The sequence below is a fragment of the Alligator mississippiensis genome, chromosome 8 (genome assembly GCF_030867095.1).
Source record: "Alligator mississippiensis isolate rAllMis1 chromosome 8, rAllMis1, whole genome shotgun sequence".
In the NCBI taxonomy this organism is placed as follows: Eukaryota; Metazoa; Chordata; order Crocodylia; family Alligatoridae; genus Alligator; species Alligator mississippiensis.
In genome coordinates this window covers 69,779,557-69,796,036 of record NC_081831.1, presented here as the reverse complement: position 1 = coordinate 69,796,036, position 16,480 = coordinate 69,779,557, and the positions used below count along the sequence as shown (strand labels likewise).

At 42.3% G+C, this 16,480-nt stretch overlaps 1 protein-coding gene across 1 annotated transcript in view; it reads right to left on the bottom strand.

The window, feature by feature from the left end:
- The window catches only part of TENM1 (teneurin transmembrane protein 1), a 1,265,690-nt gene that overhangs the window by 1,174,319 nt on the left and 74,891 nt on the right, over positions 1-16,480 (bottom strand). Inside the window, exon 2 of the mRNA XM_059732824.1 lies at positions 7,245-7,335. The gene's annotated coding sequence lies outside the window, so the exon portion shown is untranslated. The remainder of the gene's footprint in view (positions 1-7,244; positions 7,336-16,480) is intronic.

The window sequence follows — 16,480 nt, the reverse complement described above, 5'->3', positions numbered from 1 at the left end:
TCACAGCTCCTGCTTCACCCAGGTTTTCTGAGTACCTTCCCCCTTTTCCCCACCTGCCATGCCTTGATGCAAATATTTAATTTGGAATAGGGAGTAGTGCTATGTGAGATTTCACTCGGTGTTTCATTTTGAAGCTGTTTCAATGTGTTTCAAGCTCAAAACAGCAACATTAAAATGAAACAAAAGCCTTCAACACAGCTTTGAAACAAAACAAAGACACTTGAAACATTTTGAGTTTCGAAGCCAGGCTTACTTGGCTTCAGCACCGGTCCCAGCTGGCAGCACCAGCCTCCTGTGATCTGCCAGGCAGATTGGGGATTTGCCTGCCACACCCCCCACCCCTCCCCAGCCCCAGGGCCCCTGATCTGCCTGCTGGATTGCAGGAGGCTGGTTCTGATGCCTGGGGCCAGCGGCAGCCCATGCTGGGAAGATTGATGCTGCTGATGGCCCCAGCCAGGAGCACCAGCCTCCTGTCATCTGGCAGGCAGATTGGGGGCTCGTCCACACCCCCCGAGAGGGCTGTAGTGGCTGTGCCAGACTCCTCCTAGGGGTGCAGGCACCAGATGACAGGAGGCTGGCGCTGCTGGTTGGGGCCAGCAGCAGCACCAATCTTCCTGGCGCTGGGTGCGGAATAGCCTATGAGTGAAGCGTCAAAAGTTTCAATGAAACAAAATGGAACAGTGCTTTTGAAACGAAACTCAAAACGAAATACTGTTCCATCAAAATGGAAGTCAAAGCACAACAGTGCTGTTTCACACAGCTCTAATAGGAAGGTGGCCAGGCATCTCAGAGCAAGCTCTCAGCCTCTAACTGGCTGTGTTCTAACACACTAATCACCTTATGGGGTAATTTCATGGCCTCCAACCTCCCCTGTAGTTACAGTTATGCCTTACAGATGTTATTGTCCAATCGGTTTCCCTTGTAGGGGTCTTGGCCTTCGTCCTTCTAGTCTAGGCTCACTGTGTTGGACCTGACTTACAGGTTCTAGCCATTGTCTCTATCCCATCCTGGCCCAGTCTCCATCCTATTCTGGGTGCTGAGCCCCCTTGACCAGGTTTCAGCCCTTTCACAGCTGCTATCTTCTAGGACCTCAAGACCAGCCCCTAATGGGGCTCAAACAGCCATGTGCCCCTCAGGCACATTGGGACCTTTTCCACACCGATAATCCAAACCCAAACCACCAACATAAAACTACAACAGAACATAGGCCAACAAACTAGTCCCACACAGGGTTCAAACAACCCCAGGTAGCTAGTAGGACTGTGTGAAGTTTCACCAACTGTTTCATTTCGATGCTGTTTCAACTCGTTTCGAGCTCGAAACAGCAAAATTGAAATGAAATGAAGGGCTTCGAAACAGCCTTGAAACAAAATGAGGGCAGTCAAAATGTTTTGAAACATTTCAAATTTCGAAGCTGAAGCTGGGCTTGCCTGCAGGGAAACAGAAAGTAAGGAGAGGGAAGGGGACTAGGGGTGAAGAACTGCTCTGATATTGACTGTGACTGTTTGGCTGCCTGAGACGCTGCTGGTGCTACTGTCTTGCTTACTAAGTTATTACTTGTCATTTAAAAGTGGTGGACTGGACTGAGGCTGTAAAGGAGGTGGCGACCTCACTGGGGCATACTACCATGTTATGTAGAGGCCTCAGTGCCAGTGAGGGCTCGCCTTAACACACATACACAGTTACACGTCATGAGTTTTGCTCATCAGCATCTTGAGGTGCAGTTTCCTATAAACCCCTGCACCTATCTCCTTGAAATGTGGCAGGCTTTGTGGCCTCAGCAGGGACTACTATGCCTGCTGCTTTCACCCCCCTGGTGCCTGCACACTTGCAAGTGACATGAGTTTTGCTTTCAAGACTTTGAGGTGCTATTTCCCAGAAACCCCTAAACCTATCTTCTTGAAAATTGGCAGGCTTCATGCCCCCAGAAAGGTCTACCAATGCTGCTGTGTTCATCCAAATCTGCCAAGAATGAAAAAGTTATAGGCAGTTTTGTGCTTCTCCATTATAGCCTATGGGCGACAGGTTGAAACAGCGAAACAATTTCGACAAAACAAAATGGAACAGCACTTTCAAAACTAGCCAGACCACGAGAGGATGGGGTCAGTGCCAGTACCCCAGCAGGAGAGGTGTGTGTCCACATCTGTGCAATGAGGGAGGGAGGTTGAGAGGGAGACAGACAGAGCAATGAGGGAGGAACAGAGTGTGTTTGTGTGTGGGTATGTGTGTGCACAATGAGGGAGGGAGAGAATGTATGTCTGTGTGTGTTTGTGTGGTGAGTCCCACATGTACACCCCACCATACATGCACCCACACACCCCTTGCACTACCATACATGTGGACCCCCACACCCCCTCACACCCCAGCCCCCCCCCACAAATTCCATACTCACCCATACCCCATATATCCATACACACATTCTCTCACCCCACACCCCCACAAACTCCCCACAGTCATACCAACACCTTCCCCCACACGCCATATATCCATACCCACCCCATGCCCCCTCCCACAATATACAAGAGAAAAATCTTAATTTTAAGCTATTGTGCAATCACCTCTATGTACACTACACAAACTTGTAAAAACAGAACAAAAAATATTTTTTTAAATCAAATTAATGAATGTTGTATTTGTTCAAGTTTTAGAATATAATTTGTTATTTTTCTGGTTCTGAGATGGTAAAACCCTTTGCTGAAATGAGTACTTCTGGGGGCAAGGGGAGGGACTTCTGGTTGGCAAAAGGTCAGGGGTGAGGAGGTGGGACTTCTGGTCACAAGATGGTGACCGGGGGCAGAATACCTGTCAAGGGGCAGGGCTACCCATGCAGCCATCAACAATTTGCCAAGACTCAGTAAGTGGCCCTCTGCCTGAAATAAATTGCCCAACCCTGGCTTATAAGCTCCAAGGCCTGCTCTCTTCTGGTCAGGTGACTTCCCCAGACTGGCTGCAGGTTTGCCCTTTACTTCAGTATCTCATTTGTGCCTTCCCTCTTCCAGGTGGCCCCAGTTTAACTGCTTGGGCTCTAGCTGCTGTTGTTTCTCCCCTTTAAAGTAGTTCTCTCCCTGTTACAGCATCATATACAATGTTACCAATTCTGAAGCTCTTCACAATCTCTGCATTATCATAAAATGTGGATGTTTCCACTGTACATGAAGAAAAGGAATCGCTGATACCAGCCAGACCAAGGGGCAAAAGTGTCGCTATTAGAACATAAGCAGAGTCAAACAAAAGAGGTAGGGAAAGACCCCCTCTCCTGTCCACAGAAGAGCCATCATACCTCCACTCCCAAGGGTTGGGAGTGTTGCATTTGCATAATGCTAGGATGAGAACCCTTGAAGCCTATGCTATTTTTCATGAGGCATCGCTCCCACAGGCTCTCCTTCCATGTTGAGAAACTTTCCAACTCCAAGGCATTACCAGACAGTGCTTCATGAGACGTCTATGTTAGTGTTATGGGTCATGGGGAAAAATGCAGACTTAGCTTACAATTACAGCTGGTTGAATTTTTTAATAGAAGAAATTAATTAAAGAACTGAGTTTTGAGGCGGAACCGAAACTATTAGCAAATTCAGTTGAATTCAGCAAAATGGCTGCAGACAAAATTACTGGGGAAAGGATTAAAAAAAAAAAAAAAAATGTATAAACATTGTGATTTGTCCAAAACCAAGCATTTTCTTTAGAACATGCGAAAACAAAAATGTTCTCACATTTTCTTAAGGAAAACAGTTTTTTGAGTTATTTTTATTAAATGCTAAAATGTTTCAAAAAGAGTGAAAGGAAGCAAAAGGTCACACAAATGGGTTAGCTATCCCCAGAATTAAATAGGACATTTCAGGTCAAACAAAACATTCCAGGTTGTCCCAACATGAAACTTTCTTTTTGTCCCTCCTTTTCCCCCCCAAAAACGAAAAATTCTGTTTGTCACATGACTTACAATGCATTTTATATTATATATATATATATATATTATTCTATAAAATCAATTTAATCTGAGGAACAAACTACAGGAGATAGAATGACTAGTGAGCTAGTAATTTCTCTTCACAATTGACCTTTCAGTCCTCCATCCATTTCATTGTTCTGTTAATCACACAGCCTGGATTATACTCATTTTGCTGCTCTCTAGGTATTTTACATATTGTATAGTCCTTTAGTGGAGTTCTTTTGACAAGAAGGCTGATGAACTTCAGTTCTGCACAAATATCAGTCAACTTAATATAAATTTGGCAATTGATTTAGAGAAAAAAAAATCCCCCTTCAAAAGTGACTCCAGGGTGTGGCGCATGCTTTGTAATCAGTCCTCGGACCACTGGCATCATAAGAATTTCACAAGTAGCATGGAAAAGAAGCAAAGTATGTGCTTCACGTTCACTGAGAATTCGGTTATGAAGTTTAAATTCTCCAAAACTTTTTTTTAAAAGTCAGTACAAGAATACCAGTTAAAAAATTAAACAAAAACACTTTGAATATTTTTAAGCTACTGGCAAGCATTTCCACTAGACCACTCGAATGTTACATGAACATCTCTCTTCTTACCCAAAGCCTGCACTGGGATCCACATGGGTAGACTTCTGTGCCCATATTTATAAATGGTGGATCAAGGACTTAATTTATAGGCCTATAAAAAGTTTGATCCTGTCAGGCCTCAACGCATGGAAATGCTATTGACTGAAGTGGTGGTTCATACCAAATGGGGCGTTAAAGATGATATTCAGAGTCAAACATTTTTTGCTCAAATACATTTATACTACTTGACTTTACCACTTTAACTGAAAGAATATGCCACCTGCTTGCCATACCTAGGAAGGTAGAAAGGAACTAGTCATAATAATGATGACCTGTCCTCTACGAGGGCAATAGGACAGAGATACCATCAGATGAAGCATTTTTTTCCCCGCTGTGGTATTTTCCTTGCCTTTTAAGATGGTCTGCAGAAATTCAATTTAAAGAAAAAAATTAAAATGAAAGCGAGGATTTAACATTAAGAATTGACTGATGCATTTCTTTGTAATTGTTCAGACAAGCATTCAGTTAGGGAAAAATCCAATTCAAAATATTAATCACTTTATTATGCATTTGAACAAAAATTCTTGGTCATAGCTCTGAAAGCGCTTTCCCCCCATTTTTAAGACATTTTCCTATGTAATTTCAAAGCATTTTGGAACAAAAAACTTTTTATTGGCAAATTATGAGCTACTTAAATTGGCTTTACAATGGAAATGTTTGTATCTATTTATGTAAAATGTTGCAATTGTGATATCAATATTAGTTCATTAAAAAACAAACACTATTTCATAACATTGCCCTAAGAATTTCTTGTCTAATTAAAAACTAGCTCAGTATAGTATTATTAACTCCACTTACACTGCCAAAGACAACCTTACAGTAATTTAGGCATAGTGTCCTATACTAATATTTCAATATTCACACCTTTCTCCTACTGTAAGAGTCACCTTTTTTAGCTGGGTCTAAACTCAAATGTACAAACTGGTAATGATAAAACATCAAGGAGCACACTGGGATGAAAGCACACAAACAGCAGGAACAGATTGGCATCTGTTCATGGATGCAGCAGAACTGGGGGTGGGGGGAAGTGAGAGAGAGAGAGAGACACTGCGAGAGAGACAGTGAAAATAGCCCTTAGCTAATAAAGGTTATAAGCAATTACAAATTAAAATGAATGTAAAGCTTGCAGGTTGATTGGGTGAAAAATCAACTGTGAGAACTACTCAAGTGAGAAAATAAACCACACACACCCAGAAAGGACAGTGTTGTGCCTTACAGAACTGGCAAGATGCCACCTCCTCTCCATCTGAACCTAAATTAACACAGAGCATGGAAGCCAAGGCTGCTGCTTAATTGACAGTACAATCATCAAGTTCACAAGACACAGCTTCATCATCAGGAAACAAAACCCTACAAACACAATGAATACAATCATTCTGGCCCTTACCACTGAATAGACTTGCTCTCTTGGAGGTAAAAATCTCAGCGAAATAACAACAGCTAGCTCTTAGTTCCTTTCTCTCAGAGCACTTTACATGCATTACTTCTCATTACCCCATTTGACTGATGGGGAAACTGAGGCACGGTGTTAAACTGGTTTGCTCAAGGCCATTCAGCAGGTTGACAGCAGAACCAGGACTGGACTGAGAGATCCTGAGTCCTAGTTCAGGAAACCATACAGTCTGCATTGCAGGTCTCTCTACTGAGAAAGACACTGTAGAGAAAAATAAAAGTACCAAATAGCAGTCAATTAAAAATGAAAGACAAAAGTGCTGTTCCATTCAGCTCTCTCTCAACACAGCCCGGCTCCTCCACTGTAAATAAGAAATCTAATCCTGGTTCCATCTCAAGTCAAGCCGCCTCACTGTATTAAGAAATCCTCTGGACATATCAAAAGCAGCGAATTGCCTGTGAAATTCAGCAACCTTGATTCCCAGGGGTCCAAGAAGTATATATGGCCAGGAAATGGCTTCTTTTCCACCTCCCAACACCACCACCAAGGGAGAAGACAGCTTTCCTTCAGCAAACCAAAATCCTGACAGCTGAAAGCTTTTCTGCCAAAAAGGGTTTTCTACAGACAGTTTTTTTGCTTCCATAGAACAGATAAAAGTTTATTTAATCAATTGTGTTCCTTAAAAACAGGTTTGATGCATTGTAGCTGAAGGCATTTCCTTCGGATTAAATCCGCAGGTTCGCTTCACACATCTCACAAGTGAAACCCCAATGAAACAGCCGTGTTTGAACTGAAACATGCATATAATTTCTGCTGGGCAATACTTCTGGAAGGGCACATAGGTTAGGGACAGAAATTACACATAAACCAGTAAAAATTATTGGAAACTGGTTCAAATCTGTAACATTACAGAAGTTCAATGCACATAAACCACTTTCAAAATGGCCCAAACTAGTTTAAGATAAACATGGATGGATGTAGTATCAGATTTAACAGATTTAGGTTAAATCAGTTTGTTGAACTTCTGTCCCAGGTCATGAAGACATTATCTGGCTTTTTGCCCAGGATGTGCACCAGGATAAGCCAAGTCTCTCATAAATTGGGGCTTTGTTAGGAGCACTTTTGAAGAGATGTATTACTTGTGCTCCCCTTAAACCACTATCCTGCAGTTTCATGGGGATGCCAAAATCTCAAAGCGTTTACTAAATGTTTCCAAGATAGATGAAGGACTCATGACATAGTGGGTACTCTCTGGATGGCAAATCACATATAATGCACTTACATTTCATCTCGTTTTTGTACACATCTCATTTACGTGCCTTCTTTCAATGACATCTAGGATCCCACAATTTCAGTTTCTTGGATTTTTAAGTCTGACAAAAAAAAACAGGACCTGGGTCAGTTGCACTTAAGTCTGAACTGTTGTCTCTCTAAGCCCCCAAATAATCTGCTCCTTTTCCTTCAGAAAAGATTGAAGAAAGTTTGGACAAAAATCACGAACTGGTCTCAGCAGCTCACTACAAGCTCCTCTATACAATGCTTCCCTTGGCCATAATTTTGAAAGTAATTGAAGTTAACGAGCAGAATGTGAAAAGTTATCCTTTAAATGGTTTTCAACATTAAAGAAAAATTTCAAAAGAAAACCAAGCGGGGGAGGGCGAGGCTCAAGTATCTGTCAAGGTTTTCTTGTGGGTTCACATGAAAATTTACCTTCATTTTGCTTTATAATCACTTAACATATTTGATTGGAAGCCTGAAGGTGAACAAGAGGGGGAGAGGTATTTTTTTTTAAAGAGAGTTATAACCCTGGAAATGTTTTTAGGTTTCCTGGAGTAGCACAATATTTCTACCATATGTTTTTCTTCTTTTCTCGTGAGTAGAGATGAGGTTGCTATGGCAACAGTTATGTGAATACTACCGAACCATATTTGTTGACACTCTGCTGTAGGATTATTGTCCTGAGTGGGGAAAAAGTGCACTGTGTATTGTACTTCAGTAGTTTTAAGAGAGGAAAAACCTACTCTGTAGTGAAGAAAAATTGGTTAGAGTAAAGAAGTCATGCAGTCCTGCTGACAATGCCATTTGCAATCACTTATTCTTGCTATTCATTTTTCAGAAGTCAGAAATATGCATTTATTCCTCTGTATAATGCATCTATAAAATGAATCTTAATGCCCCAAGGATTACTGCAGAAGGGGCTCCCCCCAGTTAGCAGAAGGAGTCCAGCAACTGCATGATTCTCCTATACCTGAATGTCCCAGGACAGAGGAAACCAAAAAATGAGGCCTAGGTATTCTTGACTGTCTGACAGGTCCCTGAATGTAAGTGTCAGTTAGGGCAGTCCTTTGATTTCTTAGGATTTCTTTAACTGCCCCAGGTGCATGGCAGGTCTATGAACACAGCTCTGTGGTGTTGGGATGGCAAAACGGTAGTTTGTATGGATATACTGCATTCGTTTCTGACCACAGCATAGGCAGAATGGAGAACCTATCCCTTTTTCTTTTCTTTTTTTTTTTTTTTTTAATTTCAGAAGCCCTGGAGTACCAAACAAGACCATTAAAGTGACCATATCAAGTAAATAACTGAGAATCTTGAAGACCAAACTATCATATGCATTTGCTTCACCTTCATTGGGGGGGGGGGGGGGGAAGGGGAGAGGAGGAGATGAATCCTATTTGGTATTATCTGAAGATAGATTCACTTTATTCTTTTGGATAGCCTAAGAAATTAAAGATGCTCTTCCTGCAGACACCACAGACTGAGAGAATCAAAGTGCAAATGATGTATAGATTAGTGTCTGTTCTCCTGAAAATTTCCATTCACAGCCCATGGACACGAAAGAGTACAACTTCAGTATCTCAGCCAGGATACCTGCTGATGTGTTTCTAGGCATGACCATCTGCTGGATTCTATTAGCTCTCAAACATAAACCCGATCACAAGCCAAAGAGATGTTGTCCATCTTCACTACCTTATCACATCAGCAGCTTTTCATTTACAGGGTATGAGGAAGATATTACAGGCAAGATAGTGAAGATCAAAACAGAAGACAAGCATCTAAGCTTTTTAAAAACCGGGGCTTTTCAGGGGTACCGAGTGCCTGCATCTGCCTCTGAAGCCAATGCACTTAATATATTTAATAACCAAATCACTGGTGCCAAGACACTTTCATGAGTGACACCTTTTAAATTCCTGAAATGGATTAAAGTTTAAGCTAATTTGACACATTGGTCATAGCAACAAAGTTGGGGCTGATAAAATGTATTTACTGTAAGTAAAAGAAGATGGAAGACATACTCTAAAGTGTTATATGGGGTTCACATGGGCAAAGAAGTAATTTCCCTTCACTACTTTCTGTTCAGAGTCCTTCTACGATAGCGCTAAAGGTCCATCTTCCATCTCACTGTCTTAATTAGATGCTTATTGTCCAACACCATTTTATATTAGGAATTAAAGCTCTTGGATGAAACCCTAATGGAATCACTTATTTTAACAGAGCCAGGGCTTCACCATTAAAGAATATAAGACCAATCAAGGGACCCGAAATTGTGGAAACTAGTATGTTATCCAAGGTTAAAGCCGACATGAAAAAATCTAGCATTAATTTTAATAAGCCAACAACCCCTAGCTTCCATAAAAAATGGTTTCTCTAAATTAACCTCCACCCCAACAGTTTACTGCATTTATCAAATAGGTAAACCTAGTTCATTAAACTTCAGCTTTAAAATATAAATCAGCAACAGGGAAAATTCACAAAAGTCAACTCCTGTTCATGCTTACATTACTTTCTAATGTTTCAAATACTATTAGGTAATACTGTGCCTTTTTATTCAATTTTACTTGCGGTTATAGCTAGTTAGGCACAAAGAAACCCTCTTTATTTACGATAAACACATATTAAACCAGCACTACATTTCAGAACAACAAAGTACCTTATGGGATTTCTAAAAAACTGGCCAAGAGGGATATTTTTTCAATAGGGATCTGGCAAGCAGACTTTGACATTACCCTATTATAAGTACATTATCCTCAAAAAGCAGGGATTTTTTACTGAGGTAGAATTATTCTTGAAATGAAATTACCCAGTTGCATTTTTATCTCCTTGCTTTCTTCCTGTGTGCAAGATCTCCACATTCATCATAAATAACAGTTCAATCTCAGCCACTCTTTTCATGCCAGGAAAGGAGCACTTTAGGGCAAATGGCACGCGTTTCCAGGCTCCCCCCAAAATTAAAAGTAAACCCTTCTCAAAGGAGCACCTCTGCTTTTTGTTTAATTGTACCACTAGCTTGTTCACTCATCATTACTTGATCATTGGATTCCATCATCCCTACCTGGGGGGAGACAGGAAGTATAAAGATGCTTTAGGGATAAGAGCAGTGACCAAACCCAACAGATTAATTTTGTACTATAAAATAATCCCAATTTTGGGTGCTTATCTCACTGTTAAGAGAACGGGTTTGAAATCTTCAATACATTAGGATTTCATACCGTCCCCTTCATAAGACGGAAACATAATTACAAGAATAACCATTTGCTGATTGTCTTGGTGTTCCAATACTAAACAGCACCGACTCCTCCATCCTCTTCTTTCCTGTGCTTAGGACAGACATAGTCCCTTTATCGGCACTGTAAGATGGAGGGAATACAAGACTTGGAAGAAAAAAAAAAAAACCATCCAGGAGTAAGACGACTTCAAGTGAAGACTAGGCCACAGCACTGCCCAACAGGACTGTGTGAAATGGCTATGTTTCATTTCAGTTTTTGATTTGGCCATTTCGGAGGACAGTGATTCGTTTTGGTGTTTCGGATCAGTGCTCTGTTTCGATTCAGCTGAATCGGTTTCAGAGTTTCAGCGCCGATTCAGAGATTCAGTTTGGCCAGGGAGAGGCAGGCACAGCCAGGCAGCTGCAGGTTCTCCCACAGCTCCTCCAGCTGTGCCTGCCTCTGCCCCAGTGGGGGGAGCTACAGGAAAAGCCCCCCTGGCTGCCCTGCCTGAACCCATCCCCTGCCCGTCCCGAGCCTCCCAGCACTTTGAAAAGGAGGGCTGCAGGGCTGAGCCGGACTATTCTGGGGGCACCTCCAAAACGTTTCAGATGATTTTGTTTCGGAGATGTTTTGGGGCCTTCCGTTTTGTTTCAGATTTGGTGTTTAGGGCACTGAAACACCTTCTAAATGAAATGGCTGCCAAAATTTCACACCACCCTACTGCCCAAGTACAAGGAAGAATACACATTGCATCCTGCTAGAGATGTCAGAGATACTGCTGCCGTGTGCTGCCCAAGAAGATATTTACAGTGCAAGCCCTGTATGAATCAGCGCAATGGCTGCTGTCAACTGCAAATATCATCTGCATATTATGCACCTACCACATGCAAGCTACTCCCATAACGATCTTATTAAGGGAACCATGCTGCATATCAATATAACATCATAACTAGAGCAGTGTGTAGGTGCTAAAATATGCCATTCCTGCTTATACTGTACATACTGAAAAATGACACACTTGTGGGTAAACTCACTCATTAATTCTGACAGATAAGTCACAACACATGCTTGATACTTCCTTTTAAGTACCTGAAAGTTGTAGAAACGTAAGTGGTTTAAATGTCAGTGACAGAGCAAGCCGACAGCACAATTATCTGAACTGCAAAAAAAATTAAGCTAATAATTAGTATGGTGGCAAATAGTTAGACTAAGTGATGGACAAAACTCAAAGCAGAGGTTCAGCCTATATAAGCACCCCAAACTTCATCTGCATCTCTGAACAGCTTTAGATATCTGGGTTTGCAAAAGTGAACAAAAGACTTTCCTGAGAGACACTTAAGATTTGTGGTATCTCCTACTCCTATGGGCACAGGAAGAACAGTTTCTTGCATGCTATTTAAGGTGATATATATTACCAAAAGTAGGAAATGAAGACATGAAGTATAAGGACAAATTGAGGTTACTTGACTATGATTGAATTGGAGTGGAAAGAGGATAATGTTGAAGAAGGGGGAGTCCAGCTGGTACAATGGGGCTTCAACATCCCATGCTCACCGTAGAAAGCATGTCACCAGTAGACCACCTCACAGAATGAGTCAGAGCGCAGAGTAGCTACCTGGCTCATGGGCTCATGGCTGGTACATGGGCCAGCTACAGAGGTGTAGCCAGCACCCAAGGCCATTCGGTGCAGGTGAGTAGAGAGACTGCAATTCAGCCTGGCCCCATGCCTTGGGAGCAATATGAAGGATAGCTCTTCATGTCTTTCCTCCACATCAATTTTCCTGCCCATGCAGAGGACAAGCACAGTCTGGCCCTTGACGTATTTTTAAAGACAGAACAGTTCAAGTTTTGCTCGAAGTGCTCTGTTTACTTGGAACAAATAGACGAACTCCCCAGAGCATAGAGCTCAACGCAGTGAATATTAAAAGATGCTACATTAAGAATTATAACCTCTACTCTAAAAAAAAAAAAAAAAAAAAATCAATATAATATTTCCCTACAAAACAGCATGTCTTTTTCTATTAAACAAAAAAAAAGTAGCTGTTTGCTAGCTATGACTTGTAGCCAGTACAGTAATTTGAAAATTTACAAACATGGTTGGTGCTCCAGCCAGCAAATAATGCGTGCAATTACTGCTACTGTTAATATGCCTGCGTGGCTAATTTCTGGAGCAGCATGCTAAAATTCCCCCCTTAAGGAAGCCTGAACAACTGGTCTGTATGTTAGCTGTGAGAACCATATGTAATGAAAGCAGATCCTTCAGGAACTGTGCCATGGTTTCAATTTCCTGTTGCCACAGTAGTGGTTTCAGTGGAATAGGAAATAAAAACCAAACAAAGCAACAGCAAAAAGAAACCAGTACATCCTTTGGACAAACAGATGGATAATAAAAGTTCGGGGAGTTTTCTCAGTGGAGAAATTGGCCAGCATGGAAGACGACTAATATAACAAATGTTCAGCCATACAATTTCTCTTTATAGACTACTCCGAGATGTGCCCTTTGGATCAGCAACTGATCACATTCCTCCCTTTACTGTATACTGCAGGCAGGAGGTTGAATATGCACTTCTTATGCTTGAATTGCTTAACTTGTCCATTATGATTGCACATGGTAACACATCACATGAACTTGTGGACCTCATAACTATATGCAAGTGGGTTAACTCTTAAATAAAATGGCACGGATATATTATATAGAACTTCCTTGGTGACAGACAGTTCAGAGAGATTTCGTACAGAATAGTTCAATGATGGATTAAATTAGATGTATGCATATGTAGCAAGAAAAATCGAAGTCCATGGAGGTTTATTCATGTTTGCAAACATCTGCTCTTGTTTTGTACCTCGATCTGAAGACACGAACAAATATTTCCATTTGCTCTAAAAATGTTGACAGGTGAATCAGTATTTCAGCATTAAAGTAGGTCAGACTATGTTGCATTATTCAGTGTAACAACATGACACTTCTAAATGATAAAATACTGTCTAATACAAATCTGAAGTGATACACGTAAATATCTGCTTTCTGCTGCTCCAACCTGAAATGCTACCTCTTTTTCTCTGAAAGAAAGATGCAAAGTATTACAAATCAATTGGTTTTGTCTTGTTACCTTGTTCACACTAGTTGCTGACTGGGCATGCACAGGAATTTTAGATAAACCCACATCTCTACAAGAAAAAGCGCAAACTTAAAGGGACACAATGAACATGAAATCTAATTGGGAAGGGGTGGGGGATGGGGAAGATGAAAGCATTTTTCCATACCCTGTGCCCTTCCTGTAGTCCCTCTGCCATGTTATATGGTTTGCTGCCACATTTTCCCATTTGCTAAAAAAAGTTAAAACGTTCTCTCTCCCATTTCTGTGTGAAAGACCTAAACATCCAAAGGGAAGCAGGATGCAGGGGGACAGCAATATACAAGCTGGTAATGCATAAAATAAGCTAATTCAATGGAAATCGTGCATCTCCCCCACACTTTTTAAGCTTCCATACTTAGTAGCTGTGGGTTAGCACTTACAGTAGTAGGAGGCAAAACATTTTCACAAAGGGTGGTTTGAAATTTATGGTCTGCTGCAAAGACTGGAAACCAAAAATACTCTTTCAAAAGAGAGTACTAAAATGTGATTAACTCCACATGCTCTTTTGACACTGCCTTCTTTTTAGCACATGTTTTATAGTTGTAGATTAGTTAGCAAGTATGATCCCTGTAACAGGGGACTCTTGAGGCCGGTCTGCCATTGGCCCACCCACCTGTTTCTGGGCTGGCTACGCACCTCACTCACTTGCCATGCCTTGTTGTTTCATAATTGGTTCTCATTAGACAGGAGGCTGCCCATTCTTGCCCCGATGCCAGGGGGCACTCTGCAGCTCCAATCCTTCCATGTACCACAGCCCAAGCCTCGCAGATGGCATCCAGGTGACACAACTACTCCCATCCTATAGCCAGACCAAGCTTAGCCCTCATTGTCAGGCCTCATACACACACGTTCATACCACCCTCTTCTCACTAGGGCCTCTCATGCTCCACCCCCTCTCACAGGGTCTCTTTCATGCATCGACGATTTATACCACCTTGCTCCCTCTCGGAGAGGCCCCTTCGGCCATAGACTTTACCTAGCACACACCTTAGGTGACAGACATACCATCTTTTGGGCCTCTCCCGTGATCCTCACCAGGGTAGTGGCCAGTCAGCTACCTGACTGGGGCTGAGCTTGCCCCGGCTCCTCCCAGGGCAACTCTACGCAAACTCTCACACACATACCGGTGTCCCCACCCTCTGGTTTCCCTGTCACTGGGACTCCACATCTCTACCCCTTCACTGGGGGCTACCCTTACTGGGGCTCCACATATTCTATCCCCTCACTAGGGCTACAGAGCTTCCTTTCCTGGGGAGGGGGGGTGGTGAAAAAAAATCAGTGGCTGTAGCCATGCCTGGCCCCAACTGCTACCCACAGTAATGTGGGGCTAGGGGTTAATGAGGTGCCCTGATCATCAATAACCCCTTCCACTAGGGTGGTAACTGGTCTGGTATTTTCCTGGAGGCTCCCATGCCACTGGGAGCCCCATCAGGCCACCCACTCCTGGCCAGGTGCAGTTTTAAGTCATGCCCAGGACCAGGAGCCTCCTGCTCCTGCCTGCAGATGTTCTCATACAGCAGCTCAGCCAGGTGATGTTTCTGCCTGGCCTCTCAGCAGCAATCTGCTCCAGTTATATAGGCAGCCAGTGTCTCAAAATGCCTGCCGCAATCAAGCACGTGCTGGCTGTTTGGCTCAGCTCTTAAAGTGACAGGCACCAATGGTGCCTGCCACAGTTCCCTCCACCGAAGAGACTCAGAACTGCTAAAATGCATGACAAAACCCAATGCTGCCAAAATAGCATAGAAATGAGCTCAAGTGGTAACAACACATGCTTTACAGCAAGAAGACCTGGATTACATTGTGAAACTCCTAACTGGTCACAATGTGTGGGACCACAGCTGCAAGAAACATTGGACAATAATTAGAATTAAAAGTTCTAATTTTCAAAAGGGATTCACTTCAAACTTTGTTCACATTTCTTTGAACTGGATTGGAAAGAGCTATGTGTACCTTGTGCTCTGGCCAATTGGAGGCATCACATGCAGTGCAGGTCCTGGACCAACTGAAACAGATGCTGGATCTGCTAGGTAGGTGGGGAGAGGTGCCTTATCCAGCATCTACTCTGGCCTGTCAGAGCCTGGACCAGCAGGAGCAAGCACCCCATGTGCTGTAGTCCAGCTGATGCTGGATCCAGAACTCAGGGGAGTCTCAGACTGACCCTATGCAGGTGCCCCATTCGACACAGGTGCTGGAGCAGGTGTAGCATGCAGCACATGTCCCAGGCCTGGCACAAATGGCTTGTCTGGAAGCACGTGGATGAACCTGAGACTCAGGGCCAGCATGATGATGTAGTTCCATGGGCTGCATTTGGCCTGTGGGCTGTACCTTAGACACAATTGTCCAAGATCTAAGACTATTCCCATTTTCATTCAGCATCCCATCCAGTTGATGAATCCAATGAAAAAAATCCAAAATGTGTAATGAATGAATATTCAAAACAAAACAAAAATATTAGGTAAAAAGTATTCACAAATAATATTCCACCAAAAATGGGACAACAAATTTGAGTAAAATATATTAAAAACTCAAAAGAATCAAAACCCTCAAACTATTATACTTTTAAAATCATAACATTGATAAGAATATAAACATATAAAATGATTTGCCTGCTGAAAAACAGCAGGCAACCATAAGATTTATTACAATACCAACACTGCAACAACAGGATGTCTATATGAAAGTGGTCACATTATCATGAAAATAAAAGAGAGAGAGAGAGAATGGATTCTATGAAACAAGTGCACATATTTAACTTTATGCAGAAGTAACTGCATCAACACTAGTGCGGACAGTTCACAAACATAGTTACGTGCATGTAAAACTTCACAGGATTGGGTCCAAACCTTTTTACCCAATGGCTGCTTGGCTTTGCATTTAAAAACAAAAGAAAGCAC